At 42.8% G+C, this 21,904-nt stretch overlaps 1 long non-coding RNA gene across 1 annotated transcript in view; it reads right to left on the bottom strand.

Annotated features, from left to right (window-relative positions):
- Positions 1–21,112, bottom strand: part of LOC146862585 (uncharacterized) — a 459,822-nt gene extending 438,710 nt beyond the window's left edge. The window contains exons 1-2 of the long non-coding RNA XR_014978487.1: positions 21,045–21,112; positions 7,770–7,915 (exon numbers count right to left, since the gene is read on the bottom strand). This is a non-coding gene — a long non-coding RNA (uncharacterized LOC146862585). The remainder of the gene's footprint in view (positions 1–7,769; positions 7,916–21,044) is intronic.
- Between the last annotated feature and the right edge of the window lie 792 nt (positions 21,113–21,904).

The raw sequence follows: 21,904 nt of genomic DNA, 5'->3' as shown, positions 1-21,904 counted from the left end.
ATGGCAGCCATCATTTGCAGGCAAGACAGTACTGTGTGGGTACACACAGTTTGTATGGCTGTGCCCTGGGCCATATGGGCTGAGGGCATTGTTGTGTGCTTGTGAGTTGCTCAATGTTAGTTTTGCTGCCCCCACTCCCAGCATCGACCACATCCTGTGTTGTGTTGGTGTTTTGTGTGGCCTGTGACTTGGCATGGCCCTGATTGATGCATGGGGCATGGAGGCGCCAGTGGCATGTGTGTGTTTGTGGAGTGTTGTTGTGTCCGGTGGTGGCTTGGGGGGGGTGGCATGCATGATTGATTGTGTATGGCATCCCCCCCATGTGAGGTGAGTTGTTTGTGTACTCACCAGGGTCTGGGAGTCCTGGCAGTCCGTGTAGTCCCTCCACCGCCAGCGTGGACATCACCTTCTCCTCCCAGGGATGGTATTGTACCGGTCTGGGGGGCGGCCCTCCTCCAGTGATGTTCCCCTGGTTGTGATTGTCAGTCATCTTCCTCTTGACCGTCCTCCGCAGATCGTACCACCTGGATTGGCACTCGTGCCTGCTCCTTCTGGTTGTCCCAACAGCATTCACAGAATCGACGATCCTCTGCCACATGGCGGTTTTTTCGGATATGCTGGTCTGTCTGACCAATGTCCCAAAGAGCTGTGGCTCGACTCTGAGGATTTCGTCGACAAGGATCTCCAGCTCCTCCTTTGTGAACTTTGGATTCTTGGTGGTGGACATGGCGTGGGGTGTGGGTGTGGGGGTGTGGGTGTGGATGGTTGTGGGTGTGTGGGTGTGGTAGTGGAGGTGTGTGTGTGAATGTGATGAGGGGGTGTTTGTGTAGGTGGTTGTGTGAAGGTATGCAAGTGTGAGGTTCAAGTATGGTGGTGTGGGTCGTCTGTGGGCTCTGGCAGCAGTGGGTCTGTTGCAAAGGCTCATGGTTTGTGTGTGTGGTCCATTTTTATTGGTCCATTTGTGGGTGTGGCTGTGTTTGAAATTTGTGTGGGTGTGTTATGAGGAGTGATTGAGTTTTGGGCCTCTGTTTGGCAGTTTGGCAGTTGCAGGTGAGTGTATGTGATGTTTGTGGGGTTGTTGGGCCTGTTTGGTGGTGTGGGGAAACTCTACTTGACTCTCCTTGTGTAAATATGGTTTGTCCGGGTTCAGTACGTGTTTTTTTGGCGTCAGTACGGTCCGTACATGCACTGGTGGGGGTGCGGTCCGTACATTCCCTGGTGGGGTGGTGGTTCGGTGCGTACATACACGGCTGGGGTGGGTGTTTGGTGCGTACATACACGGGTGGTGGTTCGGTGCGTACATACACGGCTGGGGGGGGTTCGGGGGCGTACATACACGGGTGGTGGTTCGGTGCATACATACACGGCTGGGGGGGGGTTCGGGGGCGTACATACACGGGTGGGTGTTTGGTGCGTACATACACGGCTGGTGGTTCGGTGCGTACATACACGGCTGGGGGGGGGTTCGGGGGCGTACATACACGGCTGGTGGTTCGGTGCGTACATACACGGCTGGGGTGGGGGTTTGGTGCGTACATACACGGCTGGTGGTTCGGTGCGTACATACACGGCTGGGGGGGTTCGGGGGCGTACATACACGGCTGGTGGTTCGGTGCGTACATACACGGCTGGGGGGGGGTTCGTGGGCGTACATACACGGGTGGGTGTTTGGTGCGTACATACACGGCTGGTGGTTCGGTGCGTACATACACGGCTGGGGTGGGGGTTTGGTGCGTACATACACGGCTGGTGGTTAGGTGCGTACATACACGGCTGGGGGGGTTCGGGGGCGTACATACACGGCTGGTGGTTCGGTGCGTACATACACGGCTGGGGGGGGGTTCGTGGGCGTACATACACGGGTGGGTGTTTGGTGCGTACATACACGGCTGGTGGTTCGGTGCGTACATACACGGCTGGGGTGGGGGTTTGGTGCGTACATACACGGCTGGTGGTTCGGTGCGTACATACACGGCTGGGGGGGGTTCGGGGGCGTACATACACGGCTGGTGGTTCGGTGCGTACATACACGGCTGGGGGGGGGTTCGGGGGCGTACATACACGGGTGGGTGTTTGGTGCGTACATACACGGCTGGTGGTTCGGTGCGTACATACACGGCTGGGGGGGGTTCGGGGGCGTACATACACGGCTGGTGGTTCGGTGCGTACATACACGGCTGGGGGGGGGTTCGGGGGCGTACATACACGGCTGGTGGTTCGGTGCGTACATACACGGCTGGGGGGGTTCAGGGGCGTACATACACGGCTGGTGGTTCGGTGCGTACATACACGGCTGGGGGGGGGTTCGGGGGCGTACATACACGGCTGGTGGTTCGGTGCGTACATACACGGCTGGGGGGGGGGTTTGGTGCGTACATACACGGCTGGTGGTTCGGTGCGTACATACACGGCTGGGGGGGGTTCGGGGGCGTACATACACGGCTGGTGGTTCGGTGCGTACATACACGGCTGGGGGGGGGTTCGGGGGCGTACATACACGGGTGGGTGTTTGGTGCGTACATACACGGGTGGGGGTTCGGGGCGTACATACTCTGCTGGGGTGGGGGTTCGGTCCGTACATACACGGGTGGGGGTTCGGGGCGTACATACGCGGGCGGGGGGTGGTGGGGTGTTCGGCGCGTATGCGGGCACATGTCTCCATGGTTGCTATGGGAGTTCGGTTCGGACGGTGTTTTTTGCGTACGGTTGTGAAATGGGGAGGACGGGAGGGATCGTACTTGCGCAGTCGGACTTTATTTTTCCGCACGGTGGGTTTCTCGCCCGGGGACGTGTCGGTGACTTTTCCCGACCCGAGGACGTGTGGGGAAATCTTCCCAATGCGATTCGTATGGACTTTTTTCCGTTCGAATCGTACTTGGCAGTTTGTACGCTACTTTGACGATTCGGACGGAAAAAAATCCGGATACGAGTCGGACGGGGAATTTTTTTACCGGATCGGAATTGGCACCATAGTCTTTTCTAAACCTGCAGTCTTAGACACCGACTTTTCCAAAGAATCCAATTTTGACTGTAATTTCTCTGAGAGAAGAATAGTAACTCCTTTGTGTTACATTTTATCAATAGCATCTGTTTTCACTATTGGTTGTTTTTACAATTTCAAAAGTTCTTGATTGAATGTTGAACATTCTTCTAATGTAGGCATTAGGCAAGCTATAGACTTCTTTTCTCCAATTTTCTTGTATATTATTTCAGGTGCTATGTTTTCGTTTGCAAACAAATTCGTTAAAAACCGACCTTGTAAAGCTTCTTTGCGATGTTTTGTCAAAACACCAATTCTTATATCTTGAAGAATGTTTCCATAATATTCATCACTAGCTTATCGCATGTTCCTAATAAGTTCATTATATTCAAAATGAGACCAAATGTTGACCTTTCCAATACTTCCCAAAGATTTCCTAGTGTCTTCATGGGCAAGGTTTTTAAAAACAGGTTGCCTTTTCACAGGAGTAAATTGTAGTATGTCGCTGAATACAATTACATGTTTTCCCCCAAATAGATCATCATAATCCGTTTTTAAAATCTGTTGCATTTTTAAATGTAAAAAGGCAAGCATTAAGTTTGAGACCATGCTCATCTCATCAATGATTAGAAGTTTTATTTTCTGCAGTACTCTTGAGACTTCATAACAAGCTTCGCCAGATAGCTTGTGATATTCAAATGTATTTTCATGTTCAACTGGTAGCATGAGTAATTGATGTAAAGTAATCCCTTTAATGTTGTGTGCTGCAAATCTAGTTGGAGAAGTTACAACACAAGATAATTGGCATCCAGTAGTTTTGTGTAGATAACTGGTGAAAACTTTAATTAAGAAACTTTTTCCTGTTCCAGCATGACCGCTGATGTACATTCGAATAGGTTTAAATGATGTGCATTGGCATTCTTTTTTCATGTAACAAACCATGCTGTATCTTTAGTGTCACTTGCTGAAATATTTCTTTTTGTTCAATATTTAGTTGTTCTTCCAAGTTTCTCAAATCAACAATATCCTGTTGTGCTTGTTGCATTGTTGTTTCTACTTCATTCATGGCTATTGCTGCTTCATTTTAAATAATTGTTTGTCCTAGTGGATCTTGACTTAGTGGAGCAGAACTTTGACTATCTTGAGAACTGCCTCTAGCTATAACAGCTGCAATATTAGTTTCTTGTTCAATCTCCTCATTTAGCATTTGTAGATAAGTAGTGAACATTGTGCATTGACTGTTAGATTTATATTCATTAAAAGAATCTTCATAACAGTCAAAATCTCGAAGTAATTCCATTTCACTACGCCGTGGCTTGAAGAGTTGCAGGAGTGCTTAAAAGAAAAATTCTCTTTTTATCTGGAATTTCACAGCTGAGTTTTCTGTGGTTAATAAGATTTCCTTTTGCATGTTTTACCAAACACCCCTCTCATTCAATTACTGCATATTTTTCTTCATTTATTTTTTCAGTAACGTTTTTCTTAAACTTTAATGTTGCAGTACTTCATAGAGACACAATTTTTCCAGATGTGGACTCCTTTTGGGATAGCACGTATCCAACATATTAGTTTTAACAATATCTGTACTTTCTTGTTCATTCAATGTTAAGTATCCAATTTCTTGTACAGATTTAAAAACTCTATTTCTTGTAGCCGCAAGACCTAGACTTATCCAAATGATTCTACCTGACTTTGAATATAAACTCGTAGAGCTCAACCGATATGAACATTCAAAGGATACAATCTCTCGATGGGAAAGCATTTTCAAACTAAAGCTGTACAGTTTGTTACTAAGACACTTCTCGTGTGAAATTTCTTCCCACATTTCCTTCAACTCTGTCTTTTCAGAGTTTGTTATGTATGACTTAACATAGCGAGCAACAGCAGTCGAATGATCTGCAACATACTGGATATCAATGTTTGCATTCCCCATTGTCAAAATCACTGGATTGTTGTCATTAATATACTTTGAATCTTCAGTTCTTTTTATTTTGTATGTGTTCTTCGGAGATTTTCAAGTTATAGTATGCCTTACTGCTGACATAAAACTATTGAGTTTTCCTTTTGAAATTACTGGACGTGAAAATCCAAAACGACATTTTGTATAAAGTTTTCCCGTTGACCTGTATTTTCGTCGACAATATTTTCCACATCAATGACTTTGAAAACCTAAAACTTGTTCTCTCAAGCTCTGTTCGCCTCCTTTTTTTGGAATGGCACAGGTAGCATACTCTTTGATGAATGACAAAACAGTTTCATTAGAATCGGTTTCAAATTTAGGTGCATTGTTGAACCATAATAGCATGTGAATATGAGGAGCACCTCTGGCTTGGTACTCCCTTTTTATCCAAAAGAAATCAGTAACTTCTCCAAGAGCTGGAATATTTTATTGTAGATAAAAGACATCATAGCTTGAAACCTATGATTAAAATATCTGAAGACATTCCCAAGATCCAAGGAACACAATTCTCCAGCTGTCTTCAATTCAATATTTTTTCCTTTGAATTTGCCTGTTGAAGATATTCAAGTAAATCGTCTCAAGCATATTCAGCAGAGTTACATGTTAGAAACAACATAGGAGTACCTAAGTTTCTTAACATACATTTAAGTTTGCCATGATGATGATACCAATACTCATTAGTACCACCTTGACACACCATCAAATTAATTAACTGAGATTCGAAATGATCGTCTTTGTTGAACTTTGTCCATAAATTCCTTTGCAAAAACATGTGTAAGATGAACTCCTGTTTTTAATATGTGATTCACTGCATATGAACGTCCAGACAACTCACTTTCAAACAGAAGATGAAATATAAATGGAATGCACTGTCGAAATCTTTAATCTTCTGAGTACAATCTTGTCGACCGGTATTCTGAAGCTGAAATCTGTACTGCTCATTCATCATATCGTCCACCATCTCCAGTGGGGAACAGCTGTGTAAATAATGAGCTTTTAAACGTTCTTCCCATACACTCATGGGAGTTCCCTCTACTTTCTTCATTTGAAACAATTCAATAGTGTTTCTAATCACTTCTTTTGAATGTAGAGGATGTATACTGTAATGTTTTTAAATCTCTTCATTCCTGGACTTTTCCACTTTTTCTATGTGGCCAACTGAAATTTCTGTATCTTCTTCTAAACATATTTCCTGTTCTTCCAGTTACAGTTTTATAATAAATATTGTTCTATACAAGATATAATTTAGCTTTTTGAAGTTTGGTGACACCACCTAACTCTTGCCATATTTTCCGACTCTTTGTTAGGACACCATTAACTAGAATACCTACAGGCTCAGATTCCTCTCTATACCAACAGTTTCCATATTTTTTTTTAAATCTAAAGGTAAGTACAAAAGTCTTTCTTTCAGACCACTTTGTAAATCTGTTTGAGGCAGCTAACCTTTTTTAGGCTACATACGAACTATAGCCTGAAATGGCCGCACAGATTGAATAAGAATGGCCTCATATGTATTTAAATCTGCCAGTTCTGGAGGAATAGCTACCAACTCTAAATTGTTATGAACTGCTCTAGCTGGCATTTTGTTCTCTTCTAATTTGATGTAACAATATTTACAAATATGTTGATCAGTACCCAACTCAAAACAACCTTCCACCAACACATAAGCACCAAATTGCTCCCACTTATCATTATTTTCCTTTTCACTTATTAAATACACATCAACATTCCTAGTTTGACTTCTGTAGTGAGTACGTCGACAACAAATGCAGACATAGTTTGGTTTTTCACATGAAAGTATCTTAAACTTTGTAATTTCTTCTTCTAACTTCTCAGTACTAATATCTTCCAACTGTTGTTCATCACCTACACTTATCAAGGTTTCATTTTCTCTACACTCCTCTTGTGAATCAAAGAAACGAAACTACATTATCACAAACTTTTTTTACATCTGATACTGAACCATGCAAAAGAGCTGTGTTTGTTTCACTTAAAGATAATGCATGACTTTTTAAGTAGTACAATCTCCTTACTAACTTCTGCATTTCGGAGTGATGTACTGCTAACATTCTTAAATGATGAAAAGTACTTTTACACATTTTTCTAGAAAGACAAGCCAGAATATGACCCTGCAACTTAGTATGTTTTCTTACTTTACATGGATCTAGACCTTGCAACATCTTAATCTTCTGTTTATCACTTTTTTTAGCTTATTGTCGCAAGAAAACTCGTTATTTATCAATAGATTCCTGCCGAATACTACAGATACTACTACAATCCCACTTATACACTAGAGCATGTGCACGTCTCCCTTGAACATCTTCAGTTATTACTTCTTCCACCTTTCTAGGAACCAGCTTTTCTTTCTCAATTGGAGAACCATCCTTTATCTTGTAACAGCGACCACTGGTATCAACCGCGTGAAAATCTTTGCAAAAGTTACTTCTATTAACCAGTCTTTATTTTCTCCTTCATAAAGTGCATTGTTTTATTCAATGTTTTCATTCTCTTCAATACCAATATAAATAATTTCTGTTTCAATTCAAAAGCAGTATCTACTACACTTTCAATGTGTTGCTTCGTCTTATGTGCTGCTGATCTTTTTTAAAAACTTTTTTACAATCTTTTAATACATTTTAAATTACTCTATCATGAAACATACTTAGAGGTATGTTTTCAAAGTGTTTCTGTCTATTTGTCACATGTGTTTGCTTTCCTTTGTGTTTATTTGCTTCTCCTTTGTTCTAAAAATGTATTTCCTCCTTTGATTAGTATTTTGTTCATTCAACCTCTCCCCTACCTTTTAAATAAATTGTTTAATTCTCTTACCAGAAGCCACTTTATCCACAGCATCTTTTTGGTGTTTTTCAACTCCACTCTTTTTAGTTTTCATTAAGTACTTCTGTTTCCTTTGTTCTCTTCTCCTTTCATGTTTCCTTGCCATCTTTTATTTATAATCCAATCAAAATATCTTCCTAAGAAACAAATAATAGATTAATTATTTAGGTACATCAATTGAAATTTTAAATTTCATAACATTCCAATTTTGCAAATAACAACCAAGCACAAAATTAAAATTAAATCCTATTACATATAGAACACATAAAAAGAGGAAAGTATAAAAATCTGTAAAACAACTGCAAAAATGCCGACGATCTAATGATTTTTACCAACAACTTCGCTGAAGCAATCCCTGAAATTGAGCAAATGATAGAAGACTTTGGAAACATTTCAGGCTACTAGATAAATCAAACAAAATCAGAAATTCTGGAGTGGAACACTAGGAGTAACTCGCAGTTGGTGAAATCAAAGATCAGATATCTGGGGTTGGACATAGTCAAAGATATTGATGTATTACCACAAATAAACTTTAACAGAGTCTTAGCGGAGGTAAGGAAACTCTTGAGAACATGGAGCGGGCTCCCCTTAACATTCTTAGGTAGATCTAACATCATCAAGATGGCTGTCCTCCCAAAATTCACCTTTATTTTTAGTGCAATCCCGCTGGAATTTAATAAGTCTTCCATACTCAAATTACAGGGAGAACTAAACGGCTTCATATGGAACTCTAAATGCCCAAGAATAGCCTGGAAAAAACTAAGAAGAACAAAGATCCAAGGGGGTATAGCAAGTCCAGACATATTAGAGTATTGTAAGGCTTTTCAATTTAAACATACTAGGATACTCTCGCAAAACTATGAGGTATATCCACCACACCTACAAGCGATGGTAGACACAGGGGGACACTTCCTATATAAATTTGGTCATCAAAAATTCTTTAAAAAGATCAAACTGAAAACCCTCTTGTCGGCAGCCAAGTTATGGCTGCAAATCAGGAAAACTGTGAAGATCCCCTATTACAGTCAATATGCTCCAGTCTGGGACTCCCCCGGAACTCCGGATTGCCTCAAAGATCAATTGGCCCTACAGATCTTCAGGACATATGGCAAGTATCAATGGGGAAATGCTGGGGTATTATTCAGTCTGCCGCATTAAGGAGAAATCCCATTTTCACCATTCATAGAGCCTATTGGACTCCAAAGAAACTTTCAAAGTTCAAAAGTCAACAACAAGTGAAAAAATGCGGTGAAGATAAGGCGGATGATATACATATGTTCTGGCAGTGCCCCCAGCTCGAAGACTTCTGGTTAAAAGTTGGTAAGACACTGACGGGCCTCTTTGGCCAACAAATAATTGTAAGTATGGAACTGGTAATTTTTGGGATCTATAAAATAGATGTAAGCATAAGCAATTTAGGTTTAAGACAGGAGAATTTACTTTTTGTGTTAATCCTTTTGGCATGTAGAGAAATTTGTATTAACTGGGTTTGTACTACACCACCCAAACAGATTGGTGGAAATCAATTGGTAGAGTGAACAAATTAGATAGAAGTAGAAGGCCCAGAAAAAAATACAATTTTGGGGAAATATGGGAGCATTTCTCTAATTCTTGTGACTAAAGATAAGTCCAATGATTTTAACCCAGGCAATACTCTAAACAACCAAGGGTCGTTGGCTTCCTCCGTTGTGCCTAGGTGATAACCGGTTTCCAGCTGCAAGGAAAAACTCTCCGTCGAAAAACCTCTGAGTTGTTGGCCCAGGAAAGTTGAAACAGCAGCACTGGTTCCAATATCAATTCCTGTATTGCAAAATGAGGACTAAAAAAAAAAAAAAAAAACAACTGCAAAAATAAAAGAAGAGATGGTCACACACTCGAAATGATGAAGGAAACAAAACAAAAGGTTTACCAACAGCAAGATGAAATACTCAAACAACACAGCTACTGAAAAATGTAAGAAATGCAGAAAGAAGCAACAGATGTACATAAAGAGGCAACAGAAGTGCAGAAAGACGCAAAGGAAGTGCAGAAAGTGGAAAAAGCTGTAGACAAACGCAAGTAAGGTACAGAAACAATTAAAAGAGGTGCAGAAAAAGGCAAAAGGATTTGGAAAAGAAGTAAGAGCGGTACAGAAAGAAGGAACAGAAGTCTAGAAACTAGCAACAGAGGTGCAGAATTTGGCAAGAGAAGTGCAGAAAGAGGCAAAGAGGTACAGAAACAGACAACAGAGGTGCACAAAGAGACTAGAGCGGTGCAGAAACACGGAAGACGAGTGCAGAAAGAGGCAACAGGGGTACAGAAAGAAGCAAGAGAAGAGCAGAAATAAGCTAGAGAAATGCAAAAAGAAGCAACAGAGGTGGACAAAAAGGCAAGATGCTTGCAGAAAGAGGCATGAAATGTCTAGAAAGAAGCAAGACAAATGTACAAAAAAAAAGAGAAGTGCAGAAAAACACAACAGAAGTGCAGAAAAAACAAGAGAAGTGCAGAAATAGGCAAAACAAATGCAGAAAGAGGAATGAGAAGTGCAGAAACAGGCAAAAGATGTGCAGAAAAAGGCAAGCTACGTGCAGAGAGAAGCAAGGGAGGTGCAGAAAGAGGGAATAGGGTTGCAGAAAGAGGGAATAGGGTTACAGAAAGATGGAAGAGAGGTGCATAAAGAATAAAGAGGGATATAGAAAGAGGCAAAAGAACAGCAGAAAGAGGCAAGAGAGATGCAGAAACAAGCAGGAGTACTGGGGACAAATCACCCAATTTTTTGGGCGTTCCTGGCCCCAATTGGGGCAGAAAAGCCCACTAGAGCCAGGGAGCTTTTAAAAATTAAAATGGAAGCGATCCCTTGGGTAAGGGTCACTTCCAGGGGACATATTTTTTTTAAGTGTATTCTGCCCCCCCTGGGGCAGATAGGCCTGTTTATTTGGCGTTTCTGCACTCAGGGCGGGGGCAAAAAACCTCACCAGACACCAGGGAGTGTGTTAACATTTAAATGGAAGTGACCCCTTGGTCAAGGGTCGCTTCCAGGGGGCAGATTTTTTCCTTTTGAGCCTAAATTATTGTAACACTTTTCTGCCCCCCCCCCCCCCCGGGGACAGATCGCTTGCATTTTTTGGCGTTTCTGGCCCCAGGGGGGCACAAAAGTCCACTAGAGCCAGGGATTTAAAAATAAAAAAATTGGAAGTCACCCCTTGGGCAAGGGTCGCTTCCAGGGGACATATTTTTTTAATGTGTATTCTGCCACCCCTGGGGGCAGATTGGCCCATTTATTTGCCCTTTCTGCCCCCGGGGGGGGGGCAGAAAACCCCACTAGACACCAGGGAGTTATTTAAAATTAAAATGAAAGCAATCCCTTGGGCAAGGGTCGCTTCCAGGGGGCAGATTTTTTTAGTGTGTGTATTCTGCCCCACCTGGGGTCAGATCGGCCCTATCTTGGGCCTTTCTGTCCCCAGGGTTGCAGAAAACCCCACTAGACACCAGGCACTTCTTTAAAATTAAAATGGAAGCGGCCCCTTGTGCAAGGGTCGCTTCCAGGGGGCAGATTTGTTTTATATGTGAATTCTGCACCCCCTAGGTGTAGATCGGCTTGTTATTTTGGCCTTTCTGCCCCCTGGAGGGGGCAGAAAACCCATTAGGCACCAGGGATTTTGATTTGTGTGTAATGGAAGCGACATGGTTGCTTCCAAGGGGGTAAAATCTGGTTAATGTTTTTTCTGCTCCTCCTGGGGACAGATCTGCCCCTTTTTGTGGCCTTTCTGCCCGAGGCAGGAGGGGGGAGGCAGAAAACCCTACTAGGCACCAGAGATTGATTTCTTTTGCAAGGGGGGCATATTTCTGTCTGATGTTTTCTGCCCCACCTGGGGGACAGATTGGCTTGGCAGACAACCTCACCCGATCCCTTGGGCAAGATCACCCCCCCAATTTTCTCAGCCCTATTTGAAGGCCCATCTGGCAGATTTACCATTTGGTAGTGACATAGCGTGTTCTATTGTTAATTGTTTTATTTCTTGTGAATTGCAATTGCAATGCTTTATTTCTCCCTTTTTGTTCTAGTTCAAGGCTTTTGCTCTTTAGACTGTTCCAGGTTGCGGTTTCGTTACTGGTGGTTCTGCTATTTGTGTAGTTGCATGTGTTTGGTAAGAGACTTTTTTTGTACAATGTAATGAGTTTCATTTCTCTGCATGAATGTGTTTTTTGCAAATGGTGTAATAATAGCAGTATGTTTGTCTTCTGTTTTTTGAGAGTCAAAAACTTTTTGCATTTGTGCTCGATGTGTATTTTGTTGTCTTGTGAGTAATTGGTTTTGTTTTTTTCTTTCTAGTGGGATATTGTTTATTTTTGCTGTCTCTCTGTAGAGTAGGGGCTGGTGAGTGTAGCTATCTCATGCAAGTGAACCGTATAGTTTTTGAGTATATAGATCTTTGGGATAAAGGCACACATTTTTGTTTACTTCCTTATTTTGCACAGTGTTGGCTGTTGTTTACTTGTTTTTGCAGTCTCCTTTCTTAGTAAGGATAATGACTAGCCACAGGATTACTGCTCAGCAGATTGTTGGTATGCTTTTTGAGTATTCCTCCGACCATGGTTCAGAGACTGACTCTGCATTTGAGGCAGAGAAGGGAGGGGAAGATTTAGGCAGTGAGTTTTCTCTCCACATGGAATCATCTGTTGATGAAGCTACTCTCAGGGCGGATGAAGCTACTCTTAGTGCGGATGAAGTGTCTGTTTTAAAGGAGAACATTGATGTGCCGATAGTGCGGCAAGAGGCATCTGGGCTGCAGCCTGGGGCGGCAAGGCTTCCAGTTGGAAGTGATGACCTCTGGGTTGCCCCAGGTATGGTGCATCGGGCATTTCCAGACTTGATTGGTGTTCCAGGGTGTAGAGTGAATACAGGAAATGTTTTGCAATAATTTTTTTCTGTTGTTTATGGACGATGTATTTTTGGCAGAGATTGTGGAGCAGACTGATTTGTATGCCGAACAGTTTTTGAGGGACAACAGTGCCAGCCTTAGGCCCCACTATAGAGCTAACCGGCGGATTCCCACAAATCGGGAAGAGATAAGGAAGTTCTTGGGGTTAACTTTTTGATGGACTTGCTAAGGAAGCCATCAATGTCTTCATATTGGTCTACTAGTCACCTGATGGCAACGGCTATATTTCCGGCAGTCATGAATCGTGATAGGTATTTGCTTCTGCTTCGGATGCTGCATTTTGCCGATAATGGTTTAGCGTTGCCATGAGATCACCCTGAGAATGACCGTCTTTTTAAGATTCGGCCTGTCATTGATCTCTGTGTACATTGGTTTTCTGAGATCTATGCTCCAGAGAAAGAAATAGCAGTGGATGAGTCTTTGGTCTTGTTCAAGGGCCGCTTGGTTTTTAGGCAATACATTCCTAGTAAGAGGGCACACTATGGAATTAGGCTATATATGCTGTGTGTTAGTAGGACTGGATATGTCTCTAATTTCAGGGTGTACACCGGTAAGGAATCCAGGATTAACCCCCCTGGTTGTCCGTCCACTTTTGGAGTGACTGAGAAAATTGTGTGGGAACTTGGTAGAGGACTTTTTAGCAAATGTCACCATTTATATGTAGGTAACTTCTACACTGGTGTGCGGTTGTTCAGGGAATTTGCCAAAGTGGACACTGTTGCTTGTGGCACAATCCGCTCTAACCATAAAGGTTTCCCAAAAGAACTTGTTTGTCAAAAGCTTGTGCGGGGACAGTGTAGTGTGTTGCGTTGCAAGGAACTTCTAGCTGTGAAGTTTTCAGACAGGAGAGATGTCTACATGCTGACTACCATCCATGATGAAAGCACTTCACCTGTGACTGTTTGGGGTCAGGTTGCTGAAGCGCGCAAATCTGTGTGCATTTTAGACTATAATAGGCTCGTGGGTGGTGTTGATAGAGTAGATCTGAGGTTGGAACCTTACACTGCTCTTCGTAAGGCTAACACTTGGTATAAGAAGTTGGCTATCCATCTTTTCCACTTGGCAACCTTTAATGCCTTTCTTATATTCAAGGATTCTTGTCCTGAGTCAAAGTTGACTTTTGCAAAGTTTCAGGAGTCTGTAATAGACATCCTTGTTGTAGTGGAACAGGCAAGTGTTCCTAGAGTTGGAGTGGTGGAAGATATGTCTAGATTGAAAGATCGCCACTTTCCTGATCACATTCCTCTCACACCCTCAAAAGACTTTCCCAGTAGGAGATGTAGAGTCTGTTGGCAAAGAGGTACGCGGAAGTGGACTCGTATGTACTGCCCCGAGTGTCCTACTAACCCTGCACCGTGTGTGCCTGCTTGTTTTACAATGTACCATATGCAAAATAATTTTTGGGAGCATCCATGAGTGGTAAAGGGAACTGCCTGGTCTCTATTGTTTTATATTTTTTGTTCAAGGTTGGCATTTTTGCAATGTATTTAGTTTCAGATTGTATGTTAGTAGATTTGTATCTATTTGCAATTTTTTTGTGTTTTCTTTTTTGTAGGAAAAAATCCTAAATGTGATGGCGGTGTGTGTAGGCTGGCACTTGGCTGGTGGTGTGCATGGACTGGCGCTTGGCTGGCAGTGTGTGTGGACTGGCGCTTGGCTGGAGGTGTGCGTGGACTGGTGCTTGGCTGGTGGTGCGCCAGGACTGGCGCTTGGCTGGCGGTGTGTGTGGACTGGCGCTTGGCTGGCGGTGTGCATGGCCTGGCTCTTGACTGGCGGTGTACGTGGACTGGTGCTTGGCTGGTGGTGTGCCTGGACTGGCACTTGGCTGGCAGTATGCGTGGACTGGCGCTTGGCTGGTTGTGTGCATGGACTGGTGCTTGACTGGTGGCGTGCATCAACTGGTGCTTGGCTGGTGGTGTGAGTGGACTGGCACTTAGCTGGTGGTGTGCGTGGACTGGTGCTCAGCTGGTGGTGTGCATGTACTGGCAATTGGCTGGTGGTGTGTGAGTAGTGACTTGCTGCTGGTCACTACACACACTGCTAGCCAAACGCCACTCCATGCAATCCGTGAGCCGGTGTGGTTGCTGTGTCAGGAATGTGGGCGTGTGAAAGTGATGGGCCCTTGAATGGCGCTGTCTGCTGGTGTGAGTGGTTTAATGTGCTGGGCCCACGGCTGGTGGTGTGAATGGTTTTGTATGTGTTACACATATGAATGGCCTGTAAAGAGGTTGGTGCCTTGTCATGGGCTTACAGCTCACGAGCTGTGAGTCAATGTTTCTGTTTCTCATCCTTTCAATTATTAACGGTGCATTTCATTTTTGTGAAATCTCTGGGTAATACAACTGTATATACTGAACCATCACTGACCATGCCATGAGTGATGTAATATGTGACGTCATCAGCAGTGCATTGCGGGCGCGCAAGTTATAGTTAGTTGAACTAACTATAACCGGGGAATTTCAATTTTTCAGAATTACTGAATAGGTTGTTGTAACTGGTATTGGTATGTCCATTGTTTTGAGACTTTTAGTTTCTATTTTTGAATGTGTGTATCAAAGGTTATATTAGGGGGAGAGGAGGTCTGCCACTCTATCACAAGGATGATGTCATCAGTGATGTCATGAGTGATGTCATTTGAGATGTCATCAGTGATGTCATGAGTGATGTCACTGACCATATCATGAGTGATGTAATATGTGACATCATCAGCAGTGCATTGCGTGCGCGCGAGTTATAGTTAGCTGAACTAACTATAACGGGGGAATTTCAATGGTTTTGTATGAGTGAAAAGTCCAGCTAACTATAACGCCCCTGAAACCTATGTTTTTTTCAGTGAATATATATATATATATATATATATATATATATATATATATATATATGATCTCTGGGATTTGTGGCAGACCCTATACCTTAGCATACATAGGTGGACGCTCTACATCTCAGCAGATGCAGTGATCTTGTCTCAGAACTCTCATTCCATGTGTATGTTTTTGGCTCCTGTGCTCATCTATATTACAAAATACATGTGTACATAAACAGCAGCTGAATTTCTGTGTGTCCTCAGATAGTGCCAAGAATGATGCAGCATGTGGCAAAATATTGCTGCTTAGAACCTATAGCAGGTTGTGCGGAACCATCAGTGTAAATGATGGGCTTATATTGGCCAAGAGGCAGAATCAACGAAGGCAAAGGATAATATTGCAAGAATTCTTGTGTTTGCAAAGAAGGATCGAAGAAAAGTCTAAAACTATGGCTGTTAAGGATGTAGTCCACTGTATCCTTCTAGGATGAAGGGCCTTGGTGTTAGGAATGCTAGCTTTTGTGACAGTTTCTAAAGCAGCTGCTGGAGGAACGAAAACAATAGGTTGTCCTTGTGCAAGCAGCCCTTCTTTATGTATGACCGTCTGCATTGCAGTCAATATTTTTTTCAGTAGAGGCAATACGCATTTTACCAAGTGAATATAAATGTGACTTATATGCAAGGGGTACTGTCTCACCTTTTTTAAAGGTGACATATGTAAATTCAATTGTACATGTTAAAACACGTATGACTAGGTTTGCAGAATTGAAACATCTGCAAATGTCGAGCTTCAAGCAAATCAGACTGTAAGGATCTGAGTGTATAACCTATTCTGAAAGGAGCACCTCGGATCACAATATTCACAAATCTATTCTTCAAGTAATGATTTCATGCAAAAAAAGGTTCATAGGCAGTCTTTGATGAATTTCAAACTCTGTGGTTTAATTCAAAAACCTTTCAAATTGTTAGATCCACACAATATAGTAACAAATTAATCAGCCAACGCTTTTCATCCACATTTGGACATCATCAGGGCTGTAAATTAAAATAAAGCACAATACATCAATGAACAAATTACTGGTGTTCCTCTTTTTCAAAAACAAGAATTCATCAGTGTCCCCACTAATATTACATTAACTCATTTGTTAAACAGTAATGCCTGCCTATATCCAATCTTTAAATCCTCCCTAGTTCCAAGGGTATAGAATTCCCTTGTACCAACATAACAATAATTGTATACTGTGAACCTGGTACCCATGACTGCCTTGTGAGAACATATCATGCTTTCACATCCCATCTTAATATAATTCATTATAATCACATTTGATCAGAACATATTCAAACATGTCTTAAACGTCTAATTAAATTATAATTTCAGTTAGTCAGAACCCTTCAATTCCATTTCCCAAAATCAAATATATTAACAGTCTCCCATCACTCCCCTTCTTCAATGTCAATGGTCCTGTCTGATGCAATTCACTAATCCACCTCCCAAGAGCCAATAACCAGCACCCTTAAAATTACTGATACTGAAAGAATACCTCCAAATTATGTATTGATAATTTGCTCTGAATTTCCTGTTCCATCCATCCCATGAATTAGGAAGTTTTCTACAAAACAATAAATATATATGTCTATGTGTGCGATAGAAATTAACACACACATTCATGTTCCAAGCCCATTACAATTAGTGAGTTGCCCCAACATAGCTGTCTACCCAGGTGTGCTAAACACAGTACAATGCAAAAAATATATGCAAATGTACAGTCATGTTTGACTCATATATTAATATATTAATATCCCATGCCACTACTCATCAAGCGCTATGTCCAATCATAGCTGTTAAAATTCTGTTAAGCACTTCTGGCGCTGCCCCAAACTGCAGACCTCCCGTTTCCTGTTCTCACCTGACTAGTTACAGGTTCTAATCCAGCACGCCTTCTCTCCTGGCTGGTTTGATAAATCCCACTATGAGCCAGCCACCTCTGACCTTCTATTTAAACTGCTTCTAGGCCAATCAAATCATCTCTTTTCCATGTCACTGTTTAGCATATTCGATGGATGTTCCCTCTCTGGTCCTCCATGGTGAAAGCCATACCACCTACGTATCCATCAGCCTGAGTCCGGCTAGCTATAGTGCCTCACTTACTCTCCCAACCTTATTAGAGAAGCAAGTAAATTGGCACCCTGGAACACAATACTCCTAACCCACTCAGGGATCGCGGTAACAGGTCACACCCTTTCGCTCTCTCTGTCGTACTCGTCCACAGTAAGAGAAACAGGAGACACAAAGAAAGTTTAGAAAATATATTTAAACTATCATGCTCTGAAATGCAGTATTCGTGCCACATTTAGAAACCAAATGCATACTAAAAATACTGTTAGCATGGTAAATCAACCATATACCGTGAAAAGCCCTGTCACTTTCAGGCATACAGTGATGGATAAATTATGCAAAACAAGACGCAGAGAACTCTGGGTAGTTCACAGGTGTAGGTGGAAAGCAGCTCCAATATAGAGCACTCACAACACCAGCAACACTCTAAATTTGCTTACCTCAAATGTCTGCTTTTCTATCAAAGTCTTTAAGCTAGGTGCATAGTGCCATCCATGCCAAAATAGAAAGGGACAAAGGGACAAAGTCTTCTGCCACTTCCACAGCAAACAGCAGAGACAGTTCTCTTGTCTCAGAACTCTTGTTCTGTGTTCCATGTGTGTGTGTTTGGCTCCTGTGCTCCTCTTTATAAAAAGACATCTGTGCACATAAACAACAACTGCATTTCTGTGTTATGTCTAGGTGCAAGTGCCTGGCCAGAAAGAATAAAAAGAGACATTTTTGTTTTACCTTGTCTATAATGTTCAGACTAAACCCAGGAAAAGAACAGAACGTGAAAACATAGGCAGGGCCCATGTAAAAGTTCAATGTGGCTCAAAAGCCAGCGTGTTTGTATAGTAAGGTGTGCAAAACAAATGAGGCCCATAAAATGCACAGTTAGTCTAACATAGGTAAAACTACAATGGGCCATGCAGGAAAAACAGGACACTGCAAAGAATAGGAACGAGATCAAGAAAAGAGGAAAGGGGGTTTCCCACCGCATGACCTTCATCAATAACAAATTATAGAGATCTTTCTGACGCCGTCTTCCACATCTCTTTCCTGCTTCCTACTGATCAAAGGCTGAGAAGAATCAGACAAAATCGGTTAAGGGCGCAATGAATTGTGTTAATTATACCATTGTGCACCTAATTTTACCATGTCTTGAAGACATTTGTTTTTAGCTCTCCATTACTGTTTTGAGCCCATTTCATGTAGAAAAGCACGCCGTTCATCCCGACCTTGCAACCAGAACTGCATAGTCTGATTTGATTGACATCCAAGATGTTGATTCTAGTGCCTGACGACCAGGCGCGCAACGCCCATTGGACTCAAAGGGCTTCAGCCCCCCCCCCCACCCTCGTGTGTGGCAGCCGGGATGAGACAGCTTCCCGGGCACACACCCAGCTGCACCCGAGCACTCCACAGGTCTTTAAAAGACCATTTGCATGTTAATGAGGCCTCGCTGTTGTTTCACCCCTTCTAAGAGCCCCTGCAGCTCCACTCTGCCTATTGCTTAAAGATTCACCCCCCCTCCGAAATTTTTCTTAGGCCCCCCCCCCCCCCCGAAATTTGGCTCTAGTTGCGTCTCTGCTGACGACCATAATCTTTGTCTGTCTTCGCTGTATTTTTCCCCATTTAAAAAAAGTCATGACCCTGTCATCCTGTCTAACAAAAAGCTTCTTTAAGCAATACCCTTTGCACAACGAGATCGATGTTAGGGCATACGTGTAATTCATTATGCCTTCCCGGTGATGATATTGAGGGAATAACAAAGTAACAATTATATTACTCGCAGTCCATTACGCATCTATTACATTGCTGTTACGTCTGTTTTTACATGTGTAGATGAAAGGGGTGTATCGCGCTGGAGTTCTTACTGAGACATCTTATCATGTATGCAAAAAGCTTTGATTTGCGGTCCACATGTCCTGGTAAAATGCCTCGTGTTCGAAGCCTGGCAAGCAGAGATTTGCATTGAGGTCATTTAAAGGTGAAATGCAGATGCTTCAAAACTGAAATTACGTTGGCGAAAGCTACGTTTCATTTTATTACTTATAATTGCGCAGAGGGAAAAACAATGAAAATACACACATTCTTCACAGACGAAAGTGCAGAGAATAATGCACTTTTGTGTTTTGCTTAAAGAAGCAGTTACAGTTATTCCTGTATTTTATAACTAAGGTGCTTTTAGAAACTATGAATGTGTAATATAAGTCGATCAGTCCTACCACCACCTACAGGCTAGTGTTGATAACAGTGTTTCCCGAAATATTAAGCCACGTGTAGAAAGCCGTAAGTAACAAGCAGAAAAACAAGCATTTGCAATGCAATAGGTCTCGCATTTACGCGAGTTTGAGCTATTGGCATTGTAAATGACAATGCCTTTTATTTATGTTTTGGTTTTTAAAACATAAATAAAATACAATAGTTAAAATTTGCGTTAATGTGAGACCTATTGCATTGTAAATGCTTATTGTATTATTAAAACTGGTTTAAACAGCCGCAGGCTCAGGTTTAAGAAGCTTTTTTGCAGCGCAGCTTGGCGTGCAGATTTATGCACTTGGCGGCCTGCTAAATAAATAAAAACATCAAAAACACAATCATACAAACGGGTGCCGTGCTAAAATATTTAGGGAACGCCCATGCTGTTACTATGAAAGCGGGAGCTGTGCTGAAACTTGAACTGAGGTTTTTAATTGATTTTGGCGAGCCAAGTAAAAGTGCGCACAGAAGAACATAAAGCTCGTCTTAAAACCGCAGCGCTTTAAAAAAAACACAAGATAACATAAAGAGCTGCGGTACTGCTTAAAGAAAACAAGAGGTGGCAGGTTTTGGAGATTGCATGTCGTGGGTGCAATGGGAGCAAAAGACTTTAAGAAAATAGTTCTTACAGACACTGCTGCACCTAGCACCTCTCACAACTTTAACAGCTCAGCGGCCACGAAGTGCGTGCAATAACAGCAAGTTTCCCACAAAGCATGGCACAGACTGCAGCAGCTGCTATGAAATACCTAGTGGGTGGGAGGTGAGGGGTCACAAGTTTCTCCCCACCGCGGTAACCTGACTGCCATTGCACACCAGTGAGCCATGAGATCTCGGCACTGTGGTCGAGGATCCGGGCGCAACCTATGACCTTGGCGCAGATTTACCTGTTCCTGGTTGCGACGCCAACTGCAATACAGAACTCGGAGAGTTTATAGCTGGCCTAGCCTGCAAAGTAGCATGCAACTCACTGACTTCTTCTACCACACAGTACGGAGAAACACGAAAGGCCGCTAAAAAGACTAGAAACACACGGGTGCTGAGTTGCTGCTGTTCGGTTCATCAATAAATCCACGGACACTATTCAGCAAGGTAGCTGGGAGTGCCAGTGGTTGGGTGAAATTCACTCACATACACACACGTACACACACACACACATAGCTCACTGTCCTGGGCCGGACCTCTTCTTCATGAGCTCCTGCTGCAATCCGTGCAGGGTTTCCGGCGCCCACTGGTTGGATGGCTCAAGGCATTCACGCACACAGGAGTAACAGGAATTGAGAGAAAACAAGAAACAAATAACTAGGCAGACAGCATAGAAGTGAATGAGCCAGGAAGGATTGCAGGGCGGGGCACAGAGAGGAACCGAGCTCAGCAGTTGGCCTGAGGGAGAAATAAAAATAAAACAAGCGGCCACCATTTTCCCAGCTGCGCACGTTGTCCTGCCTGCAGTAGGAAAACAGAAAAGAGTGCTTACATACTAATAAATACGTACCCTGTAACAACAGAAGTAAAGGGGCCCGTAGCCATGGAAGGATACAAATGAAGAAAAGGCAGTACTAAGGAGGGACTAACCAACCAATTTCTGAATCAGAAGCCTGCATTTACAGAGGACAAAGACAGAAGCCAATGAAAAATATTGATGAAGAGTGGGCGGGGCTTCTCTTCCATACTCTACTACAGCAGATCGCCAGAGCAGTGCATGCGGACTGGCTCAGGCTCAACCTAAAAATAAGTTTCTTACCTGGGGATACTCCTAAGTGGGCGCGCCCTCTGACTTCGTTGGTTCGGCTCTTAACCCTCCACAAGGGTTTTTTTTGGTTTAGATTGAAGCGTTTGTGATTTTTTTTTTATGTGCGATGATGTACAATATTATTTGCTTAAGGTCTTGCTGCCATGTTTTATAGTCTTGCAGAGATCATTTTTATTGAGCTTGTTGTTAAAGCTTTGATGCCTTCTGGACACACTTTTTCCATTTGCTCTCAACCTTGGACTTGGTGTCTTGAAATGTGGGCACTCTTGCAGGAACTTCACTGTGGTT

Source organism: Triturus cristatus, chromosome 2_2 (assembly GCF_964204655.1).
Source record: "Triturus cristatus chromosome 2_2, aTriCri1.1, whole genome shotgun sequence".
Classification (NCBI taxonomy): Eukaryota; Metazoa; Chordata; class Amphibia; order Caudata; family Salamandridae; genus Triturus; species Triturus cristatus.
This window is presented reverse-complemented; position numbering and strand designations above follow the sequence as displayed.